The sequence below is a fragment of the Peromyscus eremicus genome, chromosome 1 (genome assembly GCF_949786415.1).
Source record: "Peromyscus eremicus chromosome 1, PerEre_H2_v1, whole genome shotgun sequence".
NCBI lineage: Eukaryota > Metazoa > Chordata > Mammalia > Rodentia > Cricetidae > Peromyscus > Peromyscus eremicus.
The window spans coordinates 189,708,337-189,729,411 of record NC_081416.1 but is presented as its reverse complement, the minus strand read 5'-3'; the positions used below and the strand labels follow the sequence as shown (position 1 = coordinate 189,729,411).

At 37.2% G+C, this 21,075-nt stretch overlaps 1 pseudogene; it reads left to right on the top strand.

The window, feature by feature from the left end:
- Positions 1 to 18,364, top strand: part of LOC131903725 (vomeronasal type-2 receptor 116-like) — a 39,250-nt pseudogene extending 20,886 nt beyond the window's left edge.
- Positions 18,365 to 21,075: the final 2,711 nt, after the last annotated feature.

Here is a 21,075-nt window from a genome sequence, read left to right as displayed (position 1 = left end):
TTCCTTTTTGAAAAAAAAAAAAAAAAAGAAAAGGGAAAGTGTTGTGGGATGGTCTATACGTCGACTGTGTTGCTGATTTGTCAAAAAAATAAATCACTGATTGGTCAGTTGCCAGGCAGGAAGTATAGGTGGGACAAGGAGAAGAATAAAGATGGGAAGTGGAAGGCTGAGAGAGAGACACTGCCAGCCGCCACAATGACAAACAGCATGTGAAGATGCCGGTAAGCCACGAGCCATGTGGCAAGGTATAGATTAATAGATATGGATTAATTTAAGCTGTAAGAACAGTTAGCAAGAAGCCTGCCACAGCCATACAGTTTGTAACCAATGTAAGTCTCTGTGTTTACTTGGTTGGGTCTGAGTGGCTGTGGGACTGGCAGGAGAGAGAGATTTGTCCTGACTGTGGGCCAGGCAGGAAAATTCTAGCTACAGCAGTTTTTAATTTTTTTCATTATTCTGTATGTTTATTGTTTTGATTATTATGTAGTGAGGGGTCTTTTTTTGGATCCAGTCTGTTTGGTGTTCTGTAAGCTTCTTGTCCCTTCATAAGCATTTCCTCTTTGTGTTCCAAGTAACCATGCTATCAATGAGTTTCTTCTCATGGAACATGCCCTAGATTAAAACAGAAAATTACTTGAATACTCATGTTGTATTTGTTTTGCTCTTGCACCAGAAGCATGTCTTATTAGGTCAGTTGTTTTTGCATCTTGCAGGGCTCATAGGTTGGTGATATTAAATTTATTTCTGGTTTTATATGCAGTATTTAATGTTCTAGAGTATTCACCAGAGACGAATGCTGGAATATGGTTTAAGTCATTAGGAAAATTTTCTTAACCAGCCTGCAACTATACTGGGTGATCAGGATCCCAGGGTAGCATGGAACTTTCTCAAGATGAGCTTTTAAATATAAGTAACATGTTCTTGGTCAACATATATCAGTTAACAGTTAGCTAGAAGTGGAACTATAGAAGCCAAAAACAAGTTTATTTCATTTAGTGTCTTTCTGAAATCTATGTGTTCTTTTTTTTCCATTTTTTGTCAGGTGTACTGTCTATTTGCTGAGCTTTACAAACTGAAAGGCATAGCTACCATGCAGTCAGTTGTGCTAAGGTGTGGAGGTCTACTAAGGACTGGGGAACTTAACATTCACCACTGATCTTAGTGAATGAGCTAAACGGGACTATTTTAGTTTATGATGCAGGCCCCATTCTTAATCCAAGCAGAGTAAGAGTTAGATGCCCAGCCAGTGCTGATAGCTGAGTAGACAGCCAGGCAGACCCACCATTTTCCCAACCATGCCAAGAGCTTTTCTAATTACTCCTTATCAATTAGCAAAGAGAACCTATGTTTCTCCCAAATCCATACATATTTTCCTTTGTTACATGAGATCTCTAAGCCTCCCAGTTTTGTAGGTTCATTTCTGCAAAGGAATCTAACTGTATTTTTACTCAGAAATGAGAACTTTTAGTGCCTCTAAGTCCTGATCAACCTATCTACTTAGTTTGGATAGCATTAGAAGAGCCATTTAGTCAAACCATTAGCACAAGTCTACCAAGTAGTCTCAGAGGACCTGTAATATTGCTTTTATGCATATAAATTATGTATAAAATTTTGCTAAATATTAGCTATCAGAATAAGGGAAAGTATGTAGGATAAAAGTTAAGGATGTTAGATTTATTTATCCTTATAACTCCCTTAATGTTAATTAAGGCTACCCAAAGTCACTGTAAGTATTGTCAGCAAGTGGGCTGACTGTCTGTTTAAAGTATATCCCTATGTAGTATGGGGGCCAGGTGTCTAAGGATAACAAGCAATCCTGGCTGATTTTTGGCTGTGAATGATTAACTCTATCCCTAGAGTCCCTTTCTGCAGGATAAAGTCTGATTCCTTAGGTTATTTCTATTTCCGAAAGACCAGAATCTTTTTAAATCAATCTTTTTAGGAATCTCCAGTTTTACAATGGAAACTCACTTGCTTCTGGCAACTAGGGGACCAGAACACAAGACATGCATGGAATTGTAAACTCTGTATTCTATCTAAAAAATAAACTCCCAAATCCTTCATTTTTCAAATAAAACCAAACACTTAAAGTAGGCATCAGCAAGTAAAGGTCAAGATGGGATAAAGTCTGCTGGTCTGCAGCAACACTAGCTAATACCTTCCATGTATCTGTCTTCCTCAATTTCAAGTCTGGCCTTGAGTGGAGTGGAGTTTGGACCATAAGCCTGTGTTCATATCTGTAGTGAAAACACAAGATTCAGTAAGAAGTATAAGGGCAGGGAATGGAAGAGCCTGGGGACCTGTGAAACCTTACTATTAATGGGGCAATAGTCCTGACACAGTCCATTTGATAGCAGTATCTGTGGCTTCCAGTTTCTTTATCTGTTTGTGGTGGCTCTATGGTGTAAGATAACCTACCCTCACCACTAGAAGCATGTAGAGAATCACCTTGTAGAGTCACTGCAAATTAGTTCCAGTGTCCCTTTGCCTGCTCACTTGAGACAGAGGATATTACTCTAATGAAGCAAGATGAAATTGGTAGTAGACTCAGAGGTTGGCCTGTTCTGTCAGATAATTCAATGAATAGCCTGTATGGAGAACTGGAGGACCATTAGTGACTTGATAAGGGAATGATTATAGAGTTTAGTCAACTGCTTGTCTCAGAGCCATGGAAGCAGGTGAGGAATTCTTCCAAATATAATCTCAAAGGTTGTTAGTCCCTCCCAATATGGGGTTCAGTAAACTGAGGCAAAGTAAAGGAAGAGGCCTTTTCATCTTTCCCTAGCCTCTAATGAAAATTTTGTTAGAGTTTTCTTCAATGTCCTGTTCATTCTTTCTACCAGCTCAGAACTCTGAGGTCTAGATGTGAAGTTTTCACTCTATGTTGATATTCATAGCTATAAACTAAGAGGGTTTGGGGTATGAATATCAGACAATTGTTGGACCCTATTGCTAGACGGAAGCCAAATCAAAGCACCTCTTCATGGTTTTGTTTTTTAGCTACAGTTGGAGCAGTTTCAGCCTAGGTGGGGAACACTTCTAACCACTCAATAACGGTATCTTTAAGAAAGTTGCAGGTATTTTTATCCTCACCCAGCAAGCCATATCTTGTATAAGTCAATTTTTCCAAAGTTTGACATGATGCTGTTCTCTTATTTGGACCCCTTACTGGGTAAGTGCTCTCTGTTTTCATTTTATTTCAGCACAAACATGGTAGATGGCTGAGATATCCCATGTTAGTGTGTCCAGTAGAGTTACAACATACCTTGGTCTGAACAAGACAGAAAGTTTTGTGGTGCCCAGATGAGTAGCCTGGTGAAGGTTAGTTACCAGTGTCCAGACAATTATTTCTTAAAGAATGACTTTTACCTGTGGTATCCTCAATGAACATATAATTTTGTACTGACCACTATTTTTTTAGCATGCAATATCAGGTAGTACTGTGTTTTGGTATGTGTCATCAGACCATCAATAAGCCCCACATATTTTAGTGTCATCAGTCAGATAGTGAGTTTGACTGTGTGCCCATGAAGGACAGCAATTACTAGGGGATGTCACATACCCCCCCAGGAGGGCCAAAATTTTTTAATGTCATTTTTTTCCAGCACTGAGAAGCCATCTTTTTCTATAAATCTCTATACAGTTGACATTCCCAGTTGTAAAAGCTGAAGAATACATCATTCAGGACCAAGAGATTGTACACCTTTTTCTCTGGAGAAATCAGACTCATGAGAATCAGAGGTCCCAGGTTTCTTTACAGGCAGGAGAGGTATATTCCAGGATGATTGGCAGGCACCAGAGTACCTGTCTCTTCTCGTGAGGCAATGTGGGCTTTGACTTTCCCTTTTAATTCCACAGTCATTGGGTATTGTTTAGTCTTGACAGAGATATGTGAACATGCTAGTTGGTCAATTATAGGAACTTGGTGCTGGGCCAGTCCTGTGGTGTAGGTTTCTTCTGACAGAGGGCAAGACACCAAAATTCTTCTGTATCTAAACATGACAGAAAATGATGGTGGCTTTCAGTTATGGAAAATGGCTTATCCCCACTCAGTTACTTGTTGTTAATCATATTTTAAGATACTGCCAGCAGCTAATACCTAAATTATACAACTTAGATTCTTTGAAGTTCATTAACGTTTTGTAATATCTGTTTCCAGCTGGGTGATGACGGGAATCATTTAGGAGCTGTATTTAATCAGTAAAAGTTACATGAAGTTCTTTGGTCAGTGTTGAACAGAAAGGAAAATCTCTTCTGACCGAGGTGTGTTATCTGGCAGAAATACCCCTGGCAAGATCCGCAGGGAATTTTCTACTCTTATTTCATTTCTTAAAGAGAGAATTGTGGGTTTTGAGTTTTCAAATAATATGGTTCACTGAATAATAAGAAGACTTAAATCATGAAAGATAAATGAGTAGGAATTTCTCTTTTCCTTCATGCTCAGCTGAGGAGAAATTCCCCCTTCTGCAGGGATGCTTAGAGCAAGCTGAAAGTGTAGAAAATGCTCTCCTGGGGGAACTATTTGAACATTCCTGCTTGTATTCTCCTTAGATGTAGGAGGCCTTGGATGAGAGGCCTGAAACATCAGCATCTCCACATAGGGACAAGCGTGGACTCTGAGCAGAGTCGATCAACAAAGCAAGAAAGAGAAAGTGCTTCTGCTCCTAGTGTGGGACAGGTGGAACTGTTTCTTTGTTTGTTTGTTTCCCTGGGGGACCTAGGAGAGCCAAAAGGGCTTTTGTCTACAACAGGAGATGGTACAGGTATTAAGACAAGTTGCAGGAGGGTGTCATACCAGAGAAAGACACAGGTGAATACAGGGGAAAAAGCTGCCAGAAACACATAGGACACACACACACACACACACACACACACACACACACACACACACACACCACACCTACCGTACATGCACACAAGAACAATGCAAACAACATAGATTGGCCAACACACGTTTATACACCTGACCAGACAGAAGGAATCCAGTGTCATCTCACATGATTCCTGGACACTTGGCCAGCAGTCATCTCTGACCTCTTCCCTTTGTGTCCAAACAGAAGACACCTTAATCAGAATTACTTGCAGAAGTGAAAGACCAAGACACTTTTTAATTTGTTTCATTTTGGGATGAAGGTGTCAGATTCCTCAGATTCCTAAGGCAGAAATTGATCAAAGAACATCTTAGGTACATGGACCTCTGGCTGAAAACCCCCTATGAGTTTGTAGACCCCTGCACTCTTCCTTGCTCTGAGGAGCTTTGAGACACTTTATGTCTCAAGGTCTTGCTCTGATATCTTGATGTACCCTCTAGAATCTTGTTGGTATTGACCATAGAACATTGTTTGGATATGAGTTCAAGGCAAGAGAAAGTTGTTAGCTAACTTACAACTATGCTATGTGCTCACGATCTCAGTTGAACACTGAAATGTTATGAGGATGAGCTATTAAGTACAAAAGTCATCTTCTGGGTTGATATATTTCAGTTAACAAGACCAGTTAGACAGAGGCAGGACTACCCAAGCCAAAAGTAAATTAGTATATTTAGAGACATTCTCAGAACTATGAACTTTGATAAATTACATCCTTGTTTTCATTTGGGGGAGGTGGTGCTTTCTACATGCTGAGTTTTACAGGCCTAATGTCACCTCCATCAACTGAATAGCCATGCTAAGGACTAAGGGCCTACTAAGGTGTGGGCTTTTGTTACAGTAGTTGAACTGTGAAAGTTATCCAGTGGAAATGAAGATTGTAGTAAAGTAGCAGCCTAATAATTCCCTTTTCTGTGATTCAGCTAATGTCTTCATTATAAATACCACCTTTCCATCAGGTGTTGGAAGAACAAATACCATATTTTAAATAAAAATATTTTATTAATACTTGGACATTTTCAAATAATATATCTCAGCTATATTAATCCCTGACTCTTCCAACCAAATCCTTCAAATTCACTTTCTCAACCCATCTTCATTTTCTCTCTCTTAATTTGAAACTAATATTTTGCAACATTTGTCCTGGCCTCTGTCTCATAACAGTTTTTGACCTATTTTCTACGAAGTTTCCTGGTCTTTAAGTTTAGGCATTGCATTTTGAATGTAGTAAATGGGGGTAGATACCCTGCAGTTGGTTAAACAGTATATTATTACAAGTTATTGCATCCTGTAATGATCTGTGTCTACCATATAAGGAAGCATCTTTATACGTGAGGGAGAGCTATACTTATTTGTGGATATAAGGATAAGTTTAGATCATAGTATGGATTAGACTAGTTAAGAAAACTGACAGTAGTGAGTTCTTCTCTACAGTCCATGCCTTCTGGTATAGGTGGTTGTCTATATGTACAAGTACAGTTACAGGCATAGCTTCCTTCCTATCCCATCATGCCTTAAGTCCAATTTGGTAACTGTGAGTTATCTAAGAATGTAAATGTCATGATTACACCTATCAGAATATCTGACTCTGCTTACTATAATTATCATTCACTGTCCTTACAGATGGATAGGATTACTGGTAGCTTTTATTCATTGTGAGTTTGTTTGACTCCTTCTGTGATATTGGGAGCCAGTCCTGAGGAGGTAGGCTGGTAAATACAGATTAATCATTTCACCTACTGTCTGAAGTATGTGATGTGTTCAGCAATAAGATCTTATCTTCTTTTTCTAAAAGGCATGAAGGGCATGGGCAGCAGCCTATAGTTTTGGAGGAAGTCTGTTGGACTCGCCTAAAAACAACAATTCAAAAAGAGGTTTCCATTGTCTGGCAATGGGGTTATTTAAATCTTATTCTGTGGTATTCTAATGATTTTTAGGCAATGACAAAAAATAAGGAAAACCTCATGTAGCTAGAGGTTTCCTACCTTGCCCACAGTCAGGACAAATCTTCGTTACCTGCCAGTCCCACAGCCGCTCAGACCCAAACAAGTAAGCACAGAGACTTATATTGGGTACAAACTGTATGGCCATGGCAAGCTTCTTGCTAACTGTTCTTACAGCTTAAATTAATCCATTTCCATACATCTATACCTTGCCACATCACTCGTGGCTTACCGGGATCTTCACATGCGGCTTGTCATGGTGGTGGCTGGCAGTGTCTCCCTCACCCAGCTTCCTGTTCTCTCAATTCTCCTCTCTGTTAGTCCTGCCTATACTTCCTGCCTGGCCACTGGCCAATCAGTATTTATTTATTGATCAATCAGCAACACATTTGACATACAGACCATCCCACAGCACTTCCCCTTTTCTTTTCTTAAGAAGGAAGGTTTTAACCTTTACACATCTCCAAAGTCAGCTTGGTATATTTGGGAATTTGGGCGTAGCTTCTCTTACTACTTCCTGCTGGAGGTGGGTGCTGTATCTTATGGGGACATAAAGAATATTTTAGGATTATGGAGTAGTCCATGAGGGTGTATTGTCTGAGCCAGTTGCTTTGAAATGGTTCTGGATGTTGGATCATCTGGGCCATGGTGTCATCGGAGACCTTTCAGGGGGTCTTGGCTGGTCAAACCTGATGTATCTTAATCTGGAACAAATCCATAGCCTCTGGCTTTCTGTGGAAATAAAAGCAGAGCCTCCTTTCCAAAGCAACATATCCTTACATCCAAATTTTGAAGTCAAGGTACCTTTAAAATATACATTTTGGCATAACTCAACAGCTTTTGTAATCAAATGTTTTCTTCAGTTACAAATATCAAAGAGAACATAATCCAGATTCTCTGTTGTGGTAGGCATCTTTATGTGGCTTTTTTTTTATATTAGCTTGAGCCTATTGCTTTAAACTGCAGCCTTCTAAGCCTGAAACAGCGCTGATGCTATAGCTGCTGGCTCCACCCACTTCAGCTTCCCAGCATGGTGGTGGTACATTTTACACCAGCTCTGGGCGCCATTAACTCTCAGAAATAGTGGGTCTATGCTTCTATCAAAGCAGCGTGTAGCCCAGAAACCTCTTTTTTTTGTACTAGCAAAGGCTAAATCCACCACACAGCTTAATGTGCCACTTGCAGAGGCCTCATTCCCACCATACTGCAGGTGGAGCTCACATGCCAGAAACTCGCCATAGTAGCTCAAACACGCAGGCTGCCACTAACTTGAGAGAAACAACTAGGAACTGTTTTTAGCTCCATTTTAGAATCTTTTTCCTCAGGTTTTAGGTGGAAACTCTTGCCAACACTTTGGGTGCCATTTGTAGCTAGAGTTTTCCTGCCTTGCCTACAGTCAAGACAAATCTTCGTTACCAGCCAGTCCCACAGCTGCTCAGACCCAACCAAGTAAACACAGAGACTTATATTGCTTACAAACTGTATGGCCGTGGCAAGCTTCTTGCTAACTGTTCTTACAGCTTAAATTAATCCATTTCCATAAATCTATACCTCGCCACATCGCTCGTGGCTTACCGGGATCTTCACATGCAGCTTGTCATGGTGGTGGCTGGCAGTGTCTCCCTCACCCAGCTTCCTGTTCTCTCAATTCTCCTCTTTGTTATATACTTCCTGCCTGGTGACTGGCCAATCAGGATTTATTTATTGACCAATCAGCAACACATTTGACATACAGACCATCCCACAGCAACCTCAGAAGGTAAAAATGCTTCAGGTGAAAGTGAGATTCCCTGAGTTCAGATCCACAAAGAATTCATAAGCAAACATGTTTAATCTAGGGATCATGAGGAGGAGAGGAGACTTTAACACAAGAAGCCCAAGAAGTATGCAATAAGGAAATCCAGACATATGCAATGAGAAGAGTAGAGCCACTGTTAAAAGGAAAAATAAAGCCGGAACTACTTGTGGAGATTGTCCTCTGCTTTGCTATCATAACATTTAAAATTAAACATTTTCACAAAAAGTGGCACACACGTAAATGGTACAAAAGTAATATAAACTCACACAAAATATTATTGTCAAAGTATCACAAATATTTATAAAGGTAAAGCACACTAATTCAGTGGTATTCTTTGATTAAATATTGTCCTAGGAAGCTGAGTGTCTTAATGGAGAATTATTTGTTTTCCTCTAACCATAGAAAGTAAACAACAAAGAACAATGCAGCAAGAGATATGGTATTTTGTAAGGGACTTTCTTTTTACATTTATGGGAAAAAATTTAATTGTACCAAAAACAATAGAAAGTACAATGAGCAGTCATGAGACTACCAATTATAAGGGTCATACCTACAGGATCTTATATCATCCTAGCAAGGTAATATAATGAGTTGAATTCCAGGCATTTAGTGGGAAATTTTAAATGTGGATTTTATATAAACACTAATATTTGCACTAAAAAACCATTGCACTAAATCTGCAGCTCTGTGTTGTCTGTAATTTCCTCAGGTACATTTTTATTCAATTTCTGCAGGTATAATTTTAAAATATACGAGTTGGTTCTGTCCCTGGTATTTGCCATTGAGGAGATCAACAGGAACCCTCATCTTTTACCCAATATATCTCTGGGATTTGATTTCTATAATGTCCCATACAGTGAGAAAAACATTCATATGAATCCCCTTATTTGGCTCACAGGCCGGAGTAATCCTTACTGTAATTATAACTGTGTAAAGGTGAGAAACTCAGCTGCTGCACTCACAGGACTATCATGGGCAAAATCTGCCCATATTGGGACACTGCTTCACCTCTACAAATTTCCACAGGTGAGAAGTTGTATGAAATAAAGATGCAGATCTCCTTTGCTGACATTTCAAGGTATGCAAAGGTCAAAGTGGGATATTTGGATTAGTTAGCTATTGACGACAAGTGTCCAGATAACTGGAGATGGACCTCTATTTCAGTCACTTGGAAAGGAAAGAGAGGGGAGGATGGAATAGACAAGGAGGATTCATAAAAATAGAAGACAGTCCAGTAATTTTATGAAAAATTCTGTCAGATAAAATTGCCTTTAAAATCAGGATGAATCCAACATTATGCTGACCATTTCCATCTGTTTCTTCAGAATAAGGATAGTTCATAATGCCATTGTTCTTCCTCTTGTTTCCAATAGTTTTCTCTTCAGCTCATTGTTGGTCCTTTTGAGCCTATCTTCAGTGACCGAGGTCAGTTTACTTCTCTCTACCAGATGGCCCCCAAAGGCAAGTCTCTGTCTCTTGCCATGGTCTCTTTGTTGCTTCATTTTGGCTGGAACTGGGTTGGTTTGCTTATCCCAGATGACCACAGAGGGACTCAGTTTCTATCAGATATAAGAGAAAAGATGGAGAATAATCAAGTCTGCATAGCTTTTGTTGAAATGATCCAAAGCACTTGGAATTCATTTCCATACAAATATTGGAAAAGTCTTGGCATCATCCAGAAATCATTGGCCAATATCATCATCATTTATGGTGACAATGATTCACTACAAGGTTTAATGAGAAATCTAGAGTAACAGATTTTGATGACAAAAGTCTGGGTCATGACTTCTCAGTGGGATGTTACTAATATAATTGATTTTTCCTGTTAGATTCATTCCATGGAAGTCTCATTTTTTCACAGCATCATGAGCAAATGGTTGAATTTAAAAATTTTATCCAAACAGTTAATCCTTATAAATACCCAGAAGACAATTACCTCCCTAAATTGTGGTTTTTGTATTTCAAGTGCTCATTTTCAGAGCTTGATTGTCAATTTTTGGAGAACTACCAACCCAATGCTTCCTTGGAATTCCTGCCTAGACACATTTTTTATATGGCAATGAATGAAGACAGCTACAATACATACAAGGCTGTATATACTGTGGCTCACAGTCTCCACGAGATGAGTCTTCAGCAAATACAAATGCAACCATTTGGAAATGGGGAAAGAATGGTGTTCTTCCCCTGGCAGGTAATATTTCTTTTGTTGTATTAGAGCATCAACAATGTGATATTTTGAGAGTTTTCAGAGGCACCAAACTAGGTATTACATAGTTCAACATTTTACATATACATACATACATACATACGTACATACATACATACATACATAAACACATTATGCATATACACACACACACATCCACAGGAAAATCTTCATTTGTTATCTTACAGGTCAGTGCAGATTTCTGAGTTCAATGTATGCTGCTGAGAAAAGGGGTACTAGTGGCAAGGAGGAAATGATTTTGGAGACTATAAATGTTAGTCACAAATATCTTCACAATCTCATGGTAATAGATTACATTAGAAAAGGAAGAACTCTCTCAGTAAATGAAACAATGACGTCTCCTTACCACAAGGTATCAGTATATAAATGATTTTGTTTAACTAACATTTAGTCATTAGTACCCACATTTTATAGACTGAATTTTGGGCTACACCATGAATGTAAATGAGTATAGTTTATTTAAAAAAATAGAAATTTGCTTCAATCAGTACTCACTGATCCATTCCTGAGTTTGTTTATAAGATTTTCTTTTGGCTGACTCTCCTTCACAAGTTGAATAGCATTCCATTAACTTAAGTAGCGATTGCTCAACCTCAGTGATACTTACAATAATATTGTATCCTTTACCAAAGATTATGACCAATGATAGTCACTCTATAATTCATTTCTGGTCAACATCTCACAAATACTTTAAAATATGTTCTTACATCACTTTCAGCTTCATCCTTTCTTGAGAAATATCTGTGTGGGAGCCAAAATGGCTTCAGAATGGAAACAGAAGTTACATGATGATGAGTATGATATTCTCAACTTTTGGAATTTTCCAAAGGGTCTTGGACTAAAAGTAAAAGTAGGAACCTTTTCACCTAATGCTCTCCAGGGTCAACAATTGGCTTTATCTGATCGGATGGTACAATGGCCAAAAAGCTATTCAGAGGTGGGTTATGTATTATCTCAGTGCATTCAAGTTATCATAATAACACAAATACATAACCCAGTACTACAAATCTTGGTTTTGAAGTTAAATACCATTACCATAAAACCTTGAGTAGAAAAAGATAAAACATAACTAATAGAAGATAGTGTTTTATCATTCCCTGATTTTTAAAAAATAGAAGTTCTTAGCTTTAAATGTCTGTTAATACTCATTGATGCATGGGTTAGTTTTTGTCAAGTTGACACAAATTAAGAACACTTGAGAAATGGTACATGCAATGCTCATAATGTCTCACAGTACATTCTGATGTAGAAAAATCTCTACTTTCACCACACAAAACTGAATAAGTTATATTTTCTTGCTATGATCAATCGCCACCAATAAAAGTGACTTTTGGAAAAAAAAGAGTTTATCTGACTTATGGTTCAGGAGGTACAAGGTTCTTTTATGGTCAGGAGGCATGCCAGTATATAACATTGATGGAGAAATAGACAGGAACCTGAAACAAAATGTCTCAGTCTACATACTGGAAGCAGAGAGTGAATACTGGAATTGGGTGAGGCTCATACAGGTTCAAAACTTCCACCACTAAAATAAGTCTGTAAATAAGTCTACAACTCTTTTTTTTTCTTTTCTTTTTTTTTTTTTTTTTTTTGGTTTTTCGAAACAGGGTTTCTCTGTGTAGCTTTGCGTCTCTCCTGGAACTCACTTGGTAGCCCAGGCTGGCCTCAAACTCACAGAGATCCGCCTGGCTCTGCCTACCGAGTGCTGGGATTAAAGGCATGCGCCACCACTGCCCGGCAAGTCTACAACTCTTAAAGTATAAAAACTCTCAAGATAGCACCACACTTGAGGAAATACATCGTCGCATATATGTGCTTATAATTGCCACTTTTCATTCAAGCCAGTACACAATGTCTCTACTACAATTCCTTCACTGTATCAAAAATTGGAGTAGTTCATTTTGACTCCATGCTTAAAAATTACAGACCATAAACAGAGTTTATACACCACTTAAATGGGAAAATATAGTGAGCATGTGTGTATGTTTCTCTCCTGTTCTGCTGCTGCAAATACATACATACCAATACAACTTAAGAAAGTGTTCTTTTGGCTGACAGTATGAGAATGCAGCCCTTATGTTTAGAAATTTAATGCTCTAGGAGCATGAGGTTCCTGATGACATCATATCCTTAGTCAGTAGAAAAAAGTAAATACCACAGATCACCTTTTTCTCCTGGTCATTCATTCTGAGACAACAACCCATGGAATGGTGATGCTCACTCTTAGAGTGAACCTTTTAAACCTCTCTTTAAGAATACTCACAGAAATGCCCAACAGTTTGTTTACATAGTGATTATAAGTCCTGTCAAGTTGACAAGCAACATTCACAATCATGGTAAAAATTAATGTTTCTCAGCACATTAGAAAATAAGTACAGACACAGACATCTGAAGGAACATTTGACCTAGAAAGGTGACCTAGAAAGGTCATGGCTTCTGTGATCTACCAGTCTCATAATTTTCCCTACCTCATTATGCACCAGTCTAACAGTGTGATAATCCTCAGATGAATCTTGGGTGGATCACAGATGCTCAAAATTTTTTTCTACATTTATAGAAATAAAACATGCAAATTAATTATGTGATATTAAAATGCAATATTATTGAGTTTTTCAGTAAAACATGAGCACTTATTAATGTTGCTTCCATTTTTGTCAGATTCCTAAGTCTGTGTGCAGTGAGAGCTGTGGGCCTGGATTCAGGAAAATTTCCCTAGAGGGCAAGGCTGTTTGCTGCTATGATTGCACTCCTTGTGCAGACAATGAGATTTCCAATGAGACAGGTAAGAATAAATCTTACAAGAATAATTCCACATTTCTACAGGATTCTGTATTATCTTAAAAACTGAAAAATATCCAGAGGGAAGTCAGACAAATTTATTCCTTCTGTTATTTAGGATATGAAATATACATCACCATATCTTGAAATAGTGCAGAGTAGGCACTGATATTTATAATTGATTTAATTTATAATCAAATGCATATATTTTTGCTGCAGAAAACCCCTTTCCTCTGTACTAATCGATATGCTTTTTCCCACACATATTGTAACACATAGGAAAAAGAAGTACCAAAATTGGATGTTGCTCTAACTGTATTTCAATAATGGTTTTAACTCACCTTACTCTAGGATAGGTTACTCCAGTAATGATTCTTCTCAGCAAGGTTTTTCATACAGAACAGATAACTAGAAATGTGTGTTTTATACCCCCAATATATACCTTCTGACTGTAAAGCATAACTAACAATTTCAAATTTCCTTAATAAATAGAATGATGTCCATTTTTTTCTGCTTCAACTTTGAGAAACAGTATATTAAACAATATCCCCAAGGCAGTTTCAGCAGTCTGTTTTGGAGAGCTGTATCAAGACCTAAGAGCTGCAATGGAATATAGAATCTCTGTTTTGAATAAGAGGTCATGAACCTGTTCACAGCATATTACACTGGGAAGAAAAATCTTTAAAAGCTAGTATTTTCACACCTGATATTAAATTTATGACTGAGGTGATACTAATTTTGAGTTTTTTTATTATTAAGAAATGTTCAATTAATTTTACATACCAACCCCAGATCTCTCCTCCTTCCTCTTCCCACACCCCAACCTTCTCCCTAGCCCACCTCCTCCAAGTCAAGGTCTCGCATGGGGAGTCAGCAGAGCCTTGTACATTCAGTTGAAATTTTTAAGTAATTCTTTTTCTTTGAGAATTTCATACTATGTATTTGGATCATATTCATACCCTCCCAAATCTTCCACTTATCTACCTATCTAACTTTTCTCTCTCTTTTAAATAATTAAAAAATACTCATTCAATTCAATTTCTGCTACCCAAGTACTCTTTAGTGTAGCCCTCCTAGTAGAGTCTGAACTAATTACCAATGGCCACATTCTTAAAAATTAATGATTAATAGCAGCTATGAGGTCAAATACCTTCTCAGTTAAGGGTAGTACTTTATGCCAACCTTACAAGCCCGATGATATTTGGTTTTCCCTGAGTTTTAACATGTTATATGCATAATATCATAGCTAAAATTTATATATTCTACTGCCCTGTTATGCCTGTTTCTATTACATTGCAGTATTTCATGACCTCTGAGTTTGTTTTAGAATCTTTCTGCAACTTCTTCCATGAATTTCTCACCTTGAAATATTATAGACTGCACCCACACATTTTTATTAAAAAATACTTCTTTAGTGAATATTTATGCACATATTGTATACATTTATATATAGTGATGATTTATTTGTGCTCTAATAAATAAAGCTTGCCTGGAGATCAGAGTAAAAAGCCAGGCACTATATTAAACATAGAGTCCAGGCAGTGGTAGCACGTGCCTTTAATCCTAGGATTTGCAAGGCAGAGATTCATCTGAATCTCTGTGAGTTCAAGGCCACCCTGGGAACAGATCCAGGGTCGGTGGCACATGTTTTTAATCCCAGCACTAGTTAACAATAAAGATCTGGAGGTCTGTACAGATAGACAGGAAATGATAGAGCTGGGTGGAAGGAGGAAAGTGATGTAGCTGAGCAGAGAGAAGAAATAAGATGCCAGGACACAGAGAAGTATATAGGTGTGAGTACACAGGAGGTTTCTCTCTCTTTGGCTGAGGATTTCCCAGAGGTAAGATATGGCTGACTTGCTCTCTGATATTTCAGTTTTCACCTCAATATCTGGCTCAGGGTTTTTTATTAATAAGACCATTTAGCAATTTGTTTTACACATTTATTAGGAATTAATAGTCCTTTGTACATCCTAAGTAATAAGTACACTTCCTAAAATTATGTAGCTCAATTATGTCAAATATTTGAGGTGAGAGTACTGATTCAATGTATCCAAAAGAGATGATAGTGTCTTGAAATAGATACAATTATTCTGTATATAGTGCTTTTTACTATATGTATCATGTTCCTTTAGTAAGGAATGGGGTTATACATGTTAGTCATCCATTAAAAGGTAAAAAATAAAAAAAAATACCAATGCATAAAAGAGAAGGAAATAACAGACTCTGAGGCAATATTTTGAAATTAGGTACTGACAACAGATATATCAATGTGCCACAACAGCTGAAGGAAGCAATATTTATAATATATATATATATATATATATATATATATATATATATAATTCTACTGAAGTTTATTCGATAATACATGAATAAAATTTATCAACAAAATAGAATTAAAAGTTTGGTGATGAGTTTCTTTTTAAAACAGAGGAAAAATGACAGTGGAAATCTGTCATGCAAAAATCAATGTTAATATATTTCAAATACAACATGAATTTCACAAGTTTTCAAGAGCAGAATGTCTTAGGACTGTTTTATTTCATACTCTAAAACTGTTTCAATAGTTTTAACCTTTCTCCATCTGGAATGACAAGTGTTTACTAATGCACTAGTTAAGCCTGTAACAACATAGTAGTACATATTTACTAAAGCTTCAGCAAAGAAAAGTCAAAATTAGAAAACAGAAAGTATTTTATGATAAGATATTTGAGAACCAATGTGTAAGAACAGAATTTTATGAATATAATTTTAAAGGGCATTCTCCCTCTTTGGTACTATTCAAATTCATAATGTGGATATAATATGCTGTCACATCAGATATAAAGTAGATTTATGCATGTAACTCAGTATTCTAAAGACTTCCAAATGAGATAAACCAATTGCACAAGAGGCACTGAAAGTGTATAAGAGAGAAAAATGTGTATTTATTTATATCTCTATAAAGAAGATGGGTTGAATGAGAAGCTACTGGTAATTGATTACTATGAAAAAAGGGGAATATCATGTTTCTGTAGCTAGAGTTTTCCTGCCTGGCCCACAGTCAGGACAAATCTCTCTCACCTGCCAGTCCCACAGCCACTCAGACCCAACCAAGTAAACACAGAGACTTATATTGGTTACAAACTGTATGGCTGTGGCAGGCTTCTTGCTAACTGTTCCTACAGCTCAAATTAATCCATCTCTATAAATCTATGCCTTGCCACATGGCTTGTGGCTTACCGACATCTTCACACGCTGTTTCTCATCATGGAGGCTGGCAGTGACTCTCTGACTCACCCTTCCACTTCCCAGCTTTATTCTCCTCCTTGTACTGCCTACACTTCCTGCCTAGCCAATGGCCAATCAGTGTTTTATTTCTTGACTAATCAGCAACACATTTGCCATACAGAACATCCCACAGCACTTCTTTAAAATTGTGGATTCTGAAATATTACCCATATTCCAGTAGATTCCCCCATAACTTATAGATACTAGGATCACTGAATAGACCCACTGTGTATTAAAATGTAAAAAGAAGAGATAGAGAGCACATGAACTTGGGAAGTAAGAGATGGAGAAAGGAAGGGAGCATGAAAAAAGAGGGCTGAGTTAGAGCCACACAGTTTATATGTGCGTATAAATAATAATTGAAATATTTAATAAGGAAGATACATGGTATAAATATGAAAGCGTTCACAACAGAGTTCATACTTCTTTGTGCCTAAAAAAAAGGAAAGTGATGTACATAACAGTCCTGTCAACAGGTACAGAAAAATGGGTTAGAATTACAGGGATAACTTCAGCTTGGACTAAATATCACCTTCATTTCTGACCAGATATGGAAAAGTGCATCAAGTGTCCAGAGAGTCATTATGCAGAGACAGAGAAGAAACACTGCCTCCAGAAAGCTGTGAGTTTTCTTGACCATAAGGACTCCCTGGGGATGTCTCTCACAACCATAGCTCTGTTCTTCTCTGTCCTCACATCTGTGGTTCTTGGACTTTTTGTGAAGCACAGAGACACTCCAACTGTCAAAGCTAATAATAGGACCCTTAGTTACACATTGCTCATCACACTCAATGTCTGTTTCCTATGTTCTTTGTTCTTCATTGGCCGTCCAAACACCACAACCTGTATCCTGCAGCAGATCACATTTTGAGGTGCTTTCACTGTGGCTCTTGCCACTGTGTTGGCCAAAGCTATCACTGTGCTTATTGCCTTCAGGGTCACTTTCCCAAAGAGAGTGGTGAGGTGGTTAATAACATCAAAGGCCCCAAACTTTATAATCCCCATATGTACTCTGATCCACCTTGTTCTCTGTGGAATCTGGCTAGGAACCTCTCCTCCATTCCTTGACAAAGATGCTCAGGCTGAACATGGACATTTCATCCTTGTGTGCAACAAAGGCTCAGATGTTGCCTTTCATGGTATAATGGGGTATCTCTGCTCCTAGGCACTTGGAAGTTACACTGTGGCTTTCTTGTCCCGAAATCTGCCAGACACATTCAATGAAGCCAAATTCCTGTCATTTAGCATGCTGGTGTTCTTCTGTGTCTGGGTCACATTCCTCCCTGTCTACCATAGCACCAAGGGGAAAGTCATGGTGGCTATGGAAGTCTTCTCTATCTTGGCTTCTAGTGCAGCCCTCCTTGGCTTCATTTTTGCCCCTAAGTGTTATATTATCTTAATAAGGCCAGATGAGAACTCAGTTCATCATATCAGGAATAGGCCTCATTCTAGAAGTAATAACCCTCTCAAAACCTAGTTCAAAACTAAACATAGTTCTCATGTTAAGTGATGCATTTCAAAGATGAATTTCAGTTGTTATCCATTGCAAATGTGTGTTATACCATTATAGTATGGGTTTAATTCATTGAGCTATTATTTGTTCAATCAATTGTATAATACCCTCTTTATACTGGAGCCAATGAAGTTATCCACATTTGAAATCCAGGCTGTATTTTCATAAGAGCAGGACTTCCTTATACATCTGGGCTCATCTGAAACTTTCGGTGAATATTATGATATTTTGGACACATAGAGATCTGCCTACATCTTCCTCTGCTCTTCTGAGATTAAAAATGGCCAGTCACAGCACTGCACCATATTCTTCTCTAATATAGACTGTTAATATTCATGTTACTGATTTAAGTTTCTCAAGAGCTTCATGCATATTCTCTTATCCAATTATGTTATGCACATGTTTTAAATTTTTACAGTGGATCCTAGTAAATTTTTATCTTGTCTTCAAATTGCTGTGGTAAAATATGTAGATCATAATTGATTTTATATTTAACTTTCAATTCATCAGATTTGTGAAAGAACATCAATCCATTTCTTAAGACCTCAAGGTCTTTTAGTAAATTATTAACATTCCATTTGTGTTTGCGTAATTATACTGAAGAATATAAGATTTTCAAAATGTAAATGTAATCTTTTGTAAACATAGTACTTCATCAGTCATTGCATAATATATGGCATGCTAGGCTTTAATGTAGACTTAATAAATTATATTGCTCAATTTCAAGTGACAGTCACTCAGAACAAGTAATTAGGTCTAATTACATGGACCCCTTCCTTCTTTACACTCTGATGACATATGTCACATTTCCAACTGTTTTAAGTCTAGGATAACCAGTCCTACTTCTGTTTAAATCTAGACATTTACACATCATTTATATGAATGCTTCTTCCCATTGACTGCTTTCTCTTGAACTGGTATGTATTCTTCATCTAAAATCATGACTAGGTTTCAACATGCACTTTTATTATTACACATTTCTTCAGAATTCATCACCATTTCACAAAATGCATACAATTCATTAAGTAAAATATTTTCAATTTCCAGAAATAAAAGTAAAATTCTATAAAATTGTTAGAACTTTCCTACTGTGAGTTTTATTCTAGTTGTGGGGACTTCTTTGCTCTTATGTGTATATACTAGGCTAGGAGGTTTCACAAATGCTATTGTTGGGTGTATTTGAACAAAATTCCTTCTAGTCAAGAGTGAAATCATGCCTAGTTATGGAAACCAAATCAACTACTAAGAGCCAGTGAAGTCTTGGATCTCAGAGGAGAAACTGTTACTGCCAATTTACTAAAACAGCATAGCTCCTAAAAATTCTAAATACTTGTTCCCATACATACAGTTAAGTCTATTCCTCACAGCTCTTTAAGAACGTGTCATATTGAAACAGATGCATATAATGATACAAAGCCACAACCAACCAAACTGAAGAATTGTGGATCCCAGTTCCACCTGATACATTTATAATAAATACAATTGCCACTCCTAAGGTTCAGGTTTCACTGATGGAGATGGAATAGAAAAAAATGTAAGAACCTGAGGACCAGGGAGTTTGCTTTGAGATTATGTCTTCTAGGACTGTCATACATTGCCAATAAAAACACATAAAGTCTGGTAAACATGATGTCCTAAATAGGACCTGAACTAGGACCACAGATTTTGGCATCCTGATGTGAATGGGAAAATCTCAAAGAATCTCAACCATAAAGAACTGCAGTGAACAATACAATGCTGACAGAGGAAGAAAATGTCTACCATGGGACAAACAAAACTAAATAATTTATAAGACAAAATGATACCCATATATCATTTAGGATTATATATGTATATATGTACATATATGAATCATGTTATCTCAATTAAATGCATAGGTTATTTGCACATACAATATTCTATTATATGTATAGTAACTATATACACATCTATATTCCTAAAATCCATTCAAACATACATTTATATGTATGTATAAAATAACAATTATAAAAAATAATTTATGAGTTTGAAAGAGAGAAAGAATGGGTATATAGGAGCATTTAATGAGAGAATGAGAATGGAAAATGATGTAATTTCATTATAATCTAAAAAATAAAAGTGCTTTACTAGTCATTGGCATTTCAAGTTGATATATATCATCTATATTTTTAAGGTTGTTCTTCAGATTTCCTTACTGAGTAATTAGATGCATTCTGAAATTTACATCAATCTTATCTTTAAAGAGTTTTCCTCTAATAAACATTAAGAAATAAATTAAGGCCACACAGTGGTAGAAGTGCATTTAATTCCAGCACTCAGGAGGCAGAGACAGGCAGATCTCTGTGAGTTCATAGCCAGCCTGGTCTACAGAGAGAGATCTGGGACAGGCATCAAAACTACACAGAGAAACCCTGTTTCAAAAAACAAAAAAAAGAAAATAAATTAATTCATACATCAAGGACACTCAATGCATAGAGATATTTCTTCTTACTCTTGTATTTAATCTAATAGTAAAAACTAAGGCAAAATTTTCTCAAAGTATAGACCTGTTATATTTTAGAAACATGGTGAGAATAATATTCTACTGACTATTATAAATAAAAAACCCAGAGCCAGATATTAGGTTGAAAGCTGAAAGCTCAGAGAAGCAGAACAAGTCAAAGCCAACATTTACTCACCAATTCTTCAGCCAATTC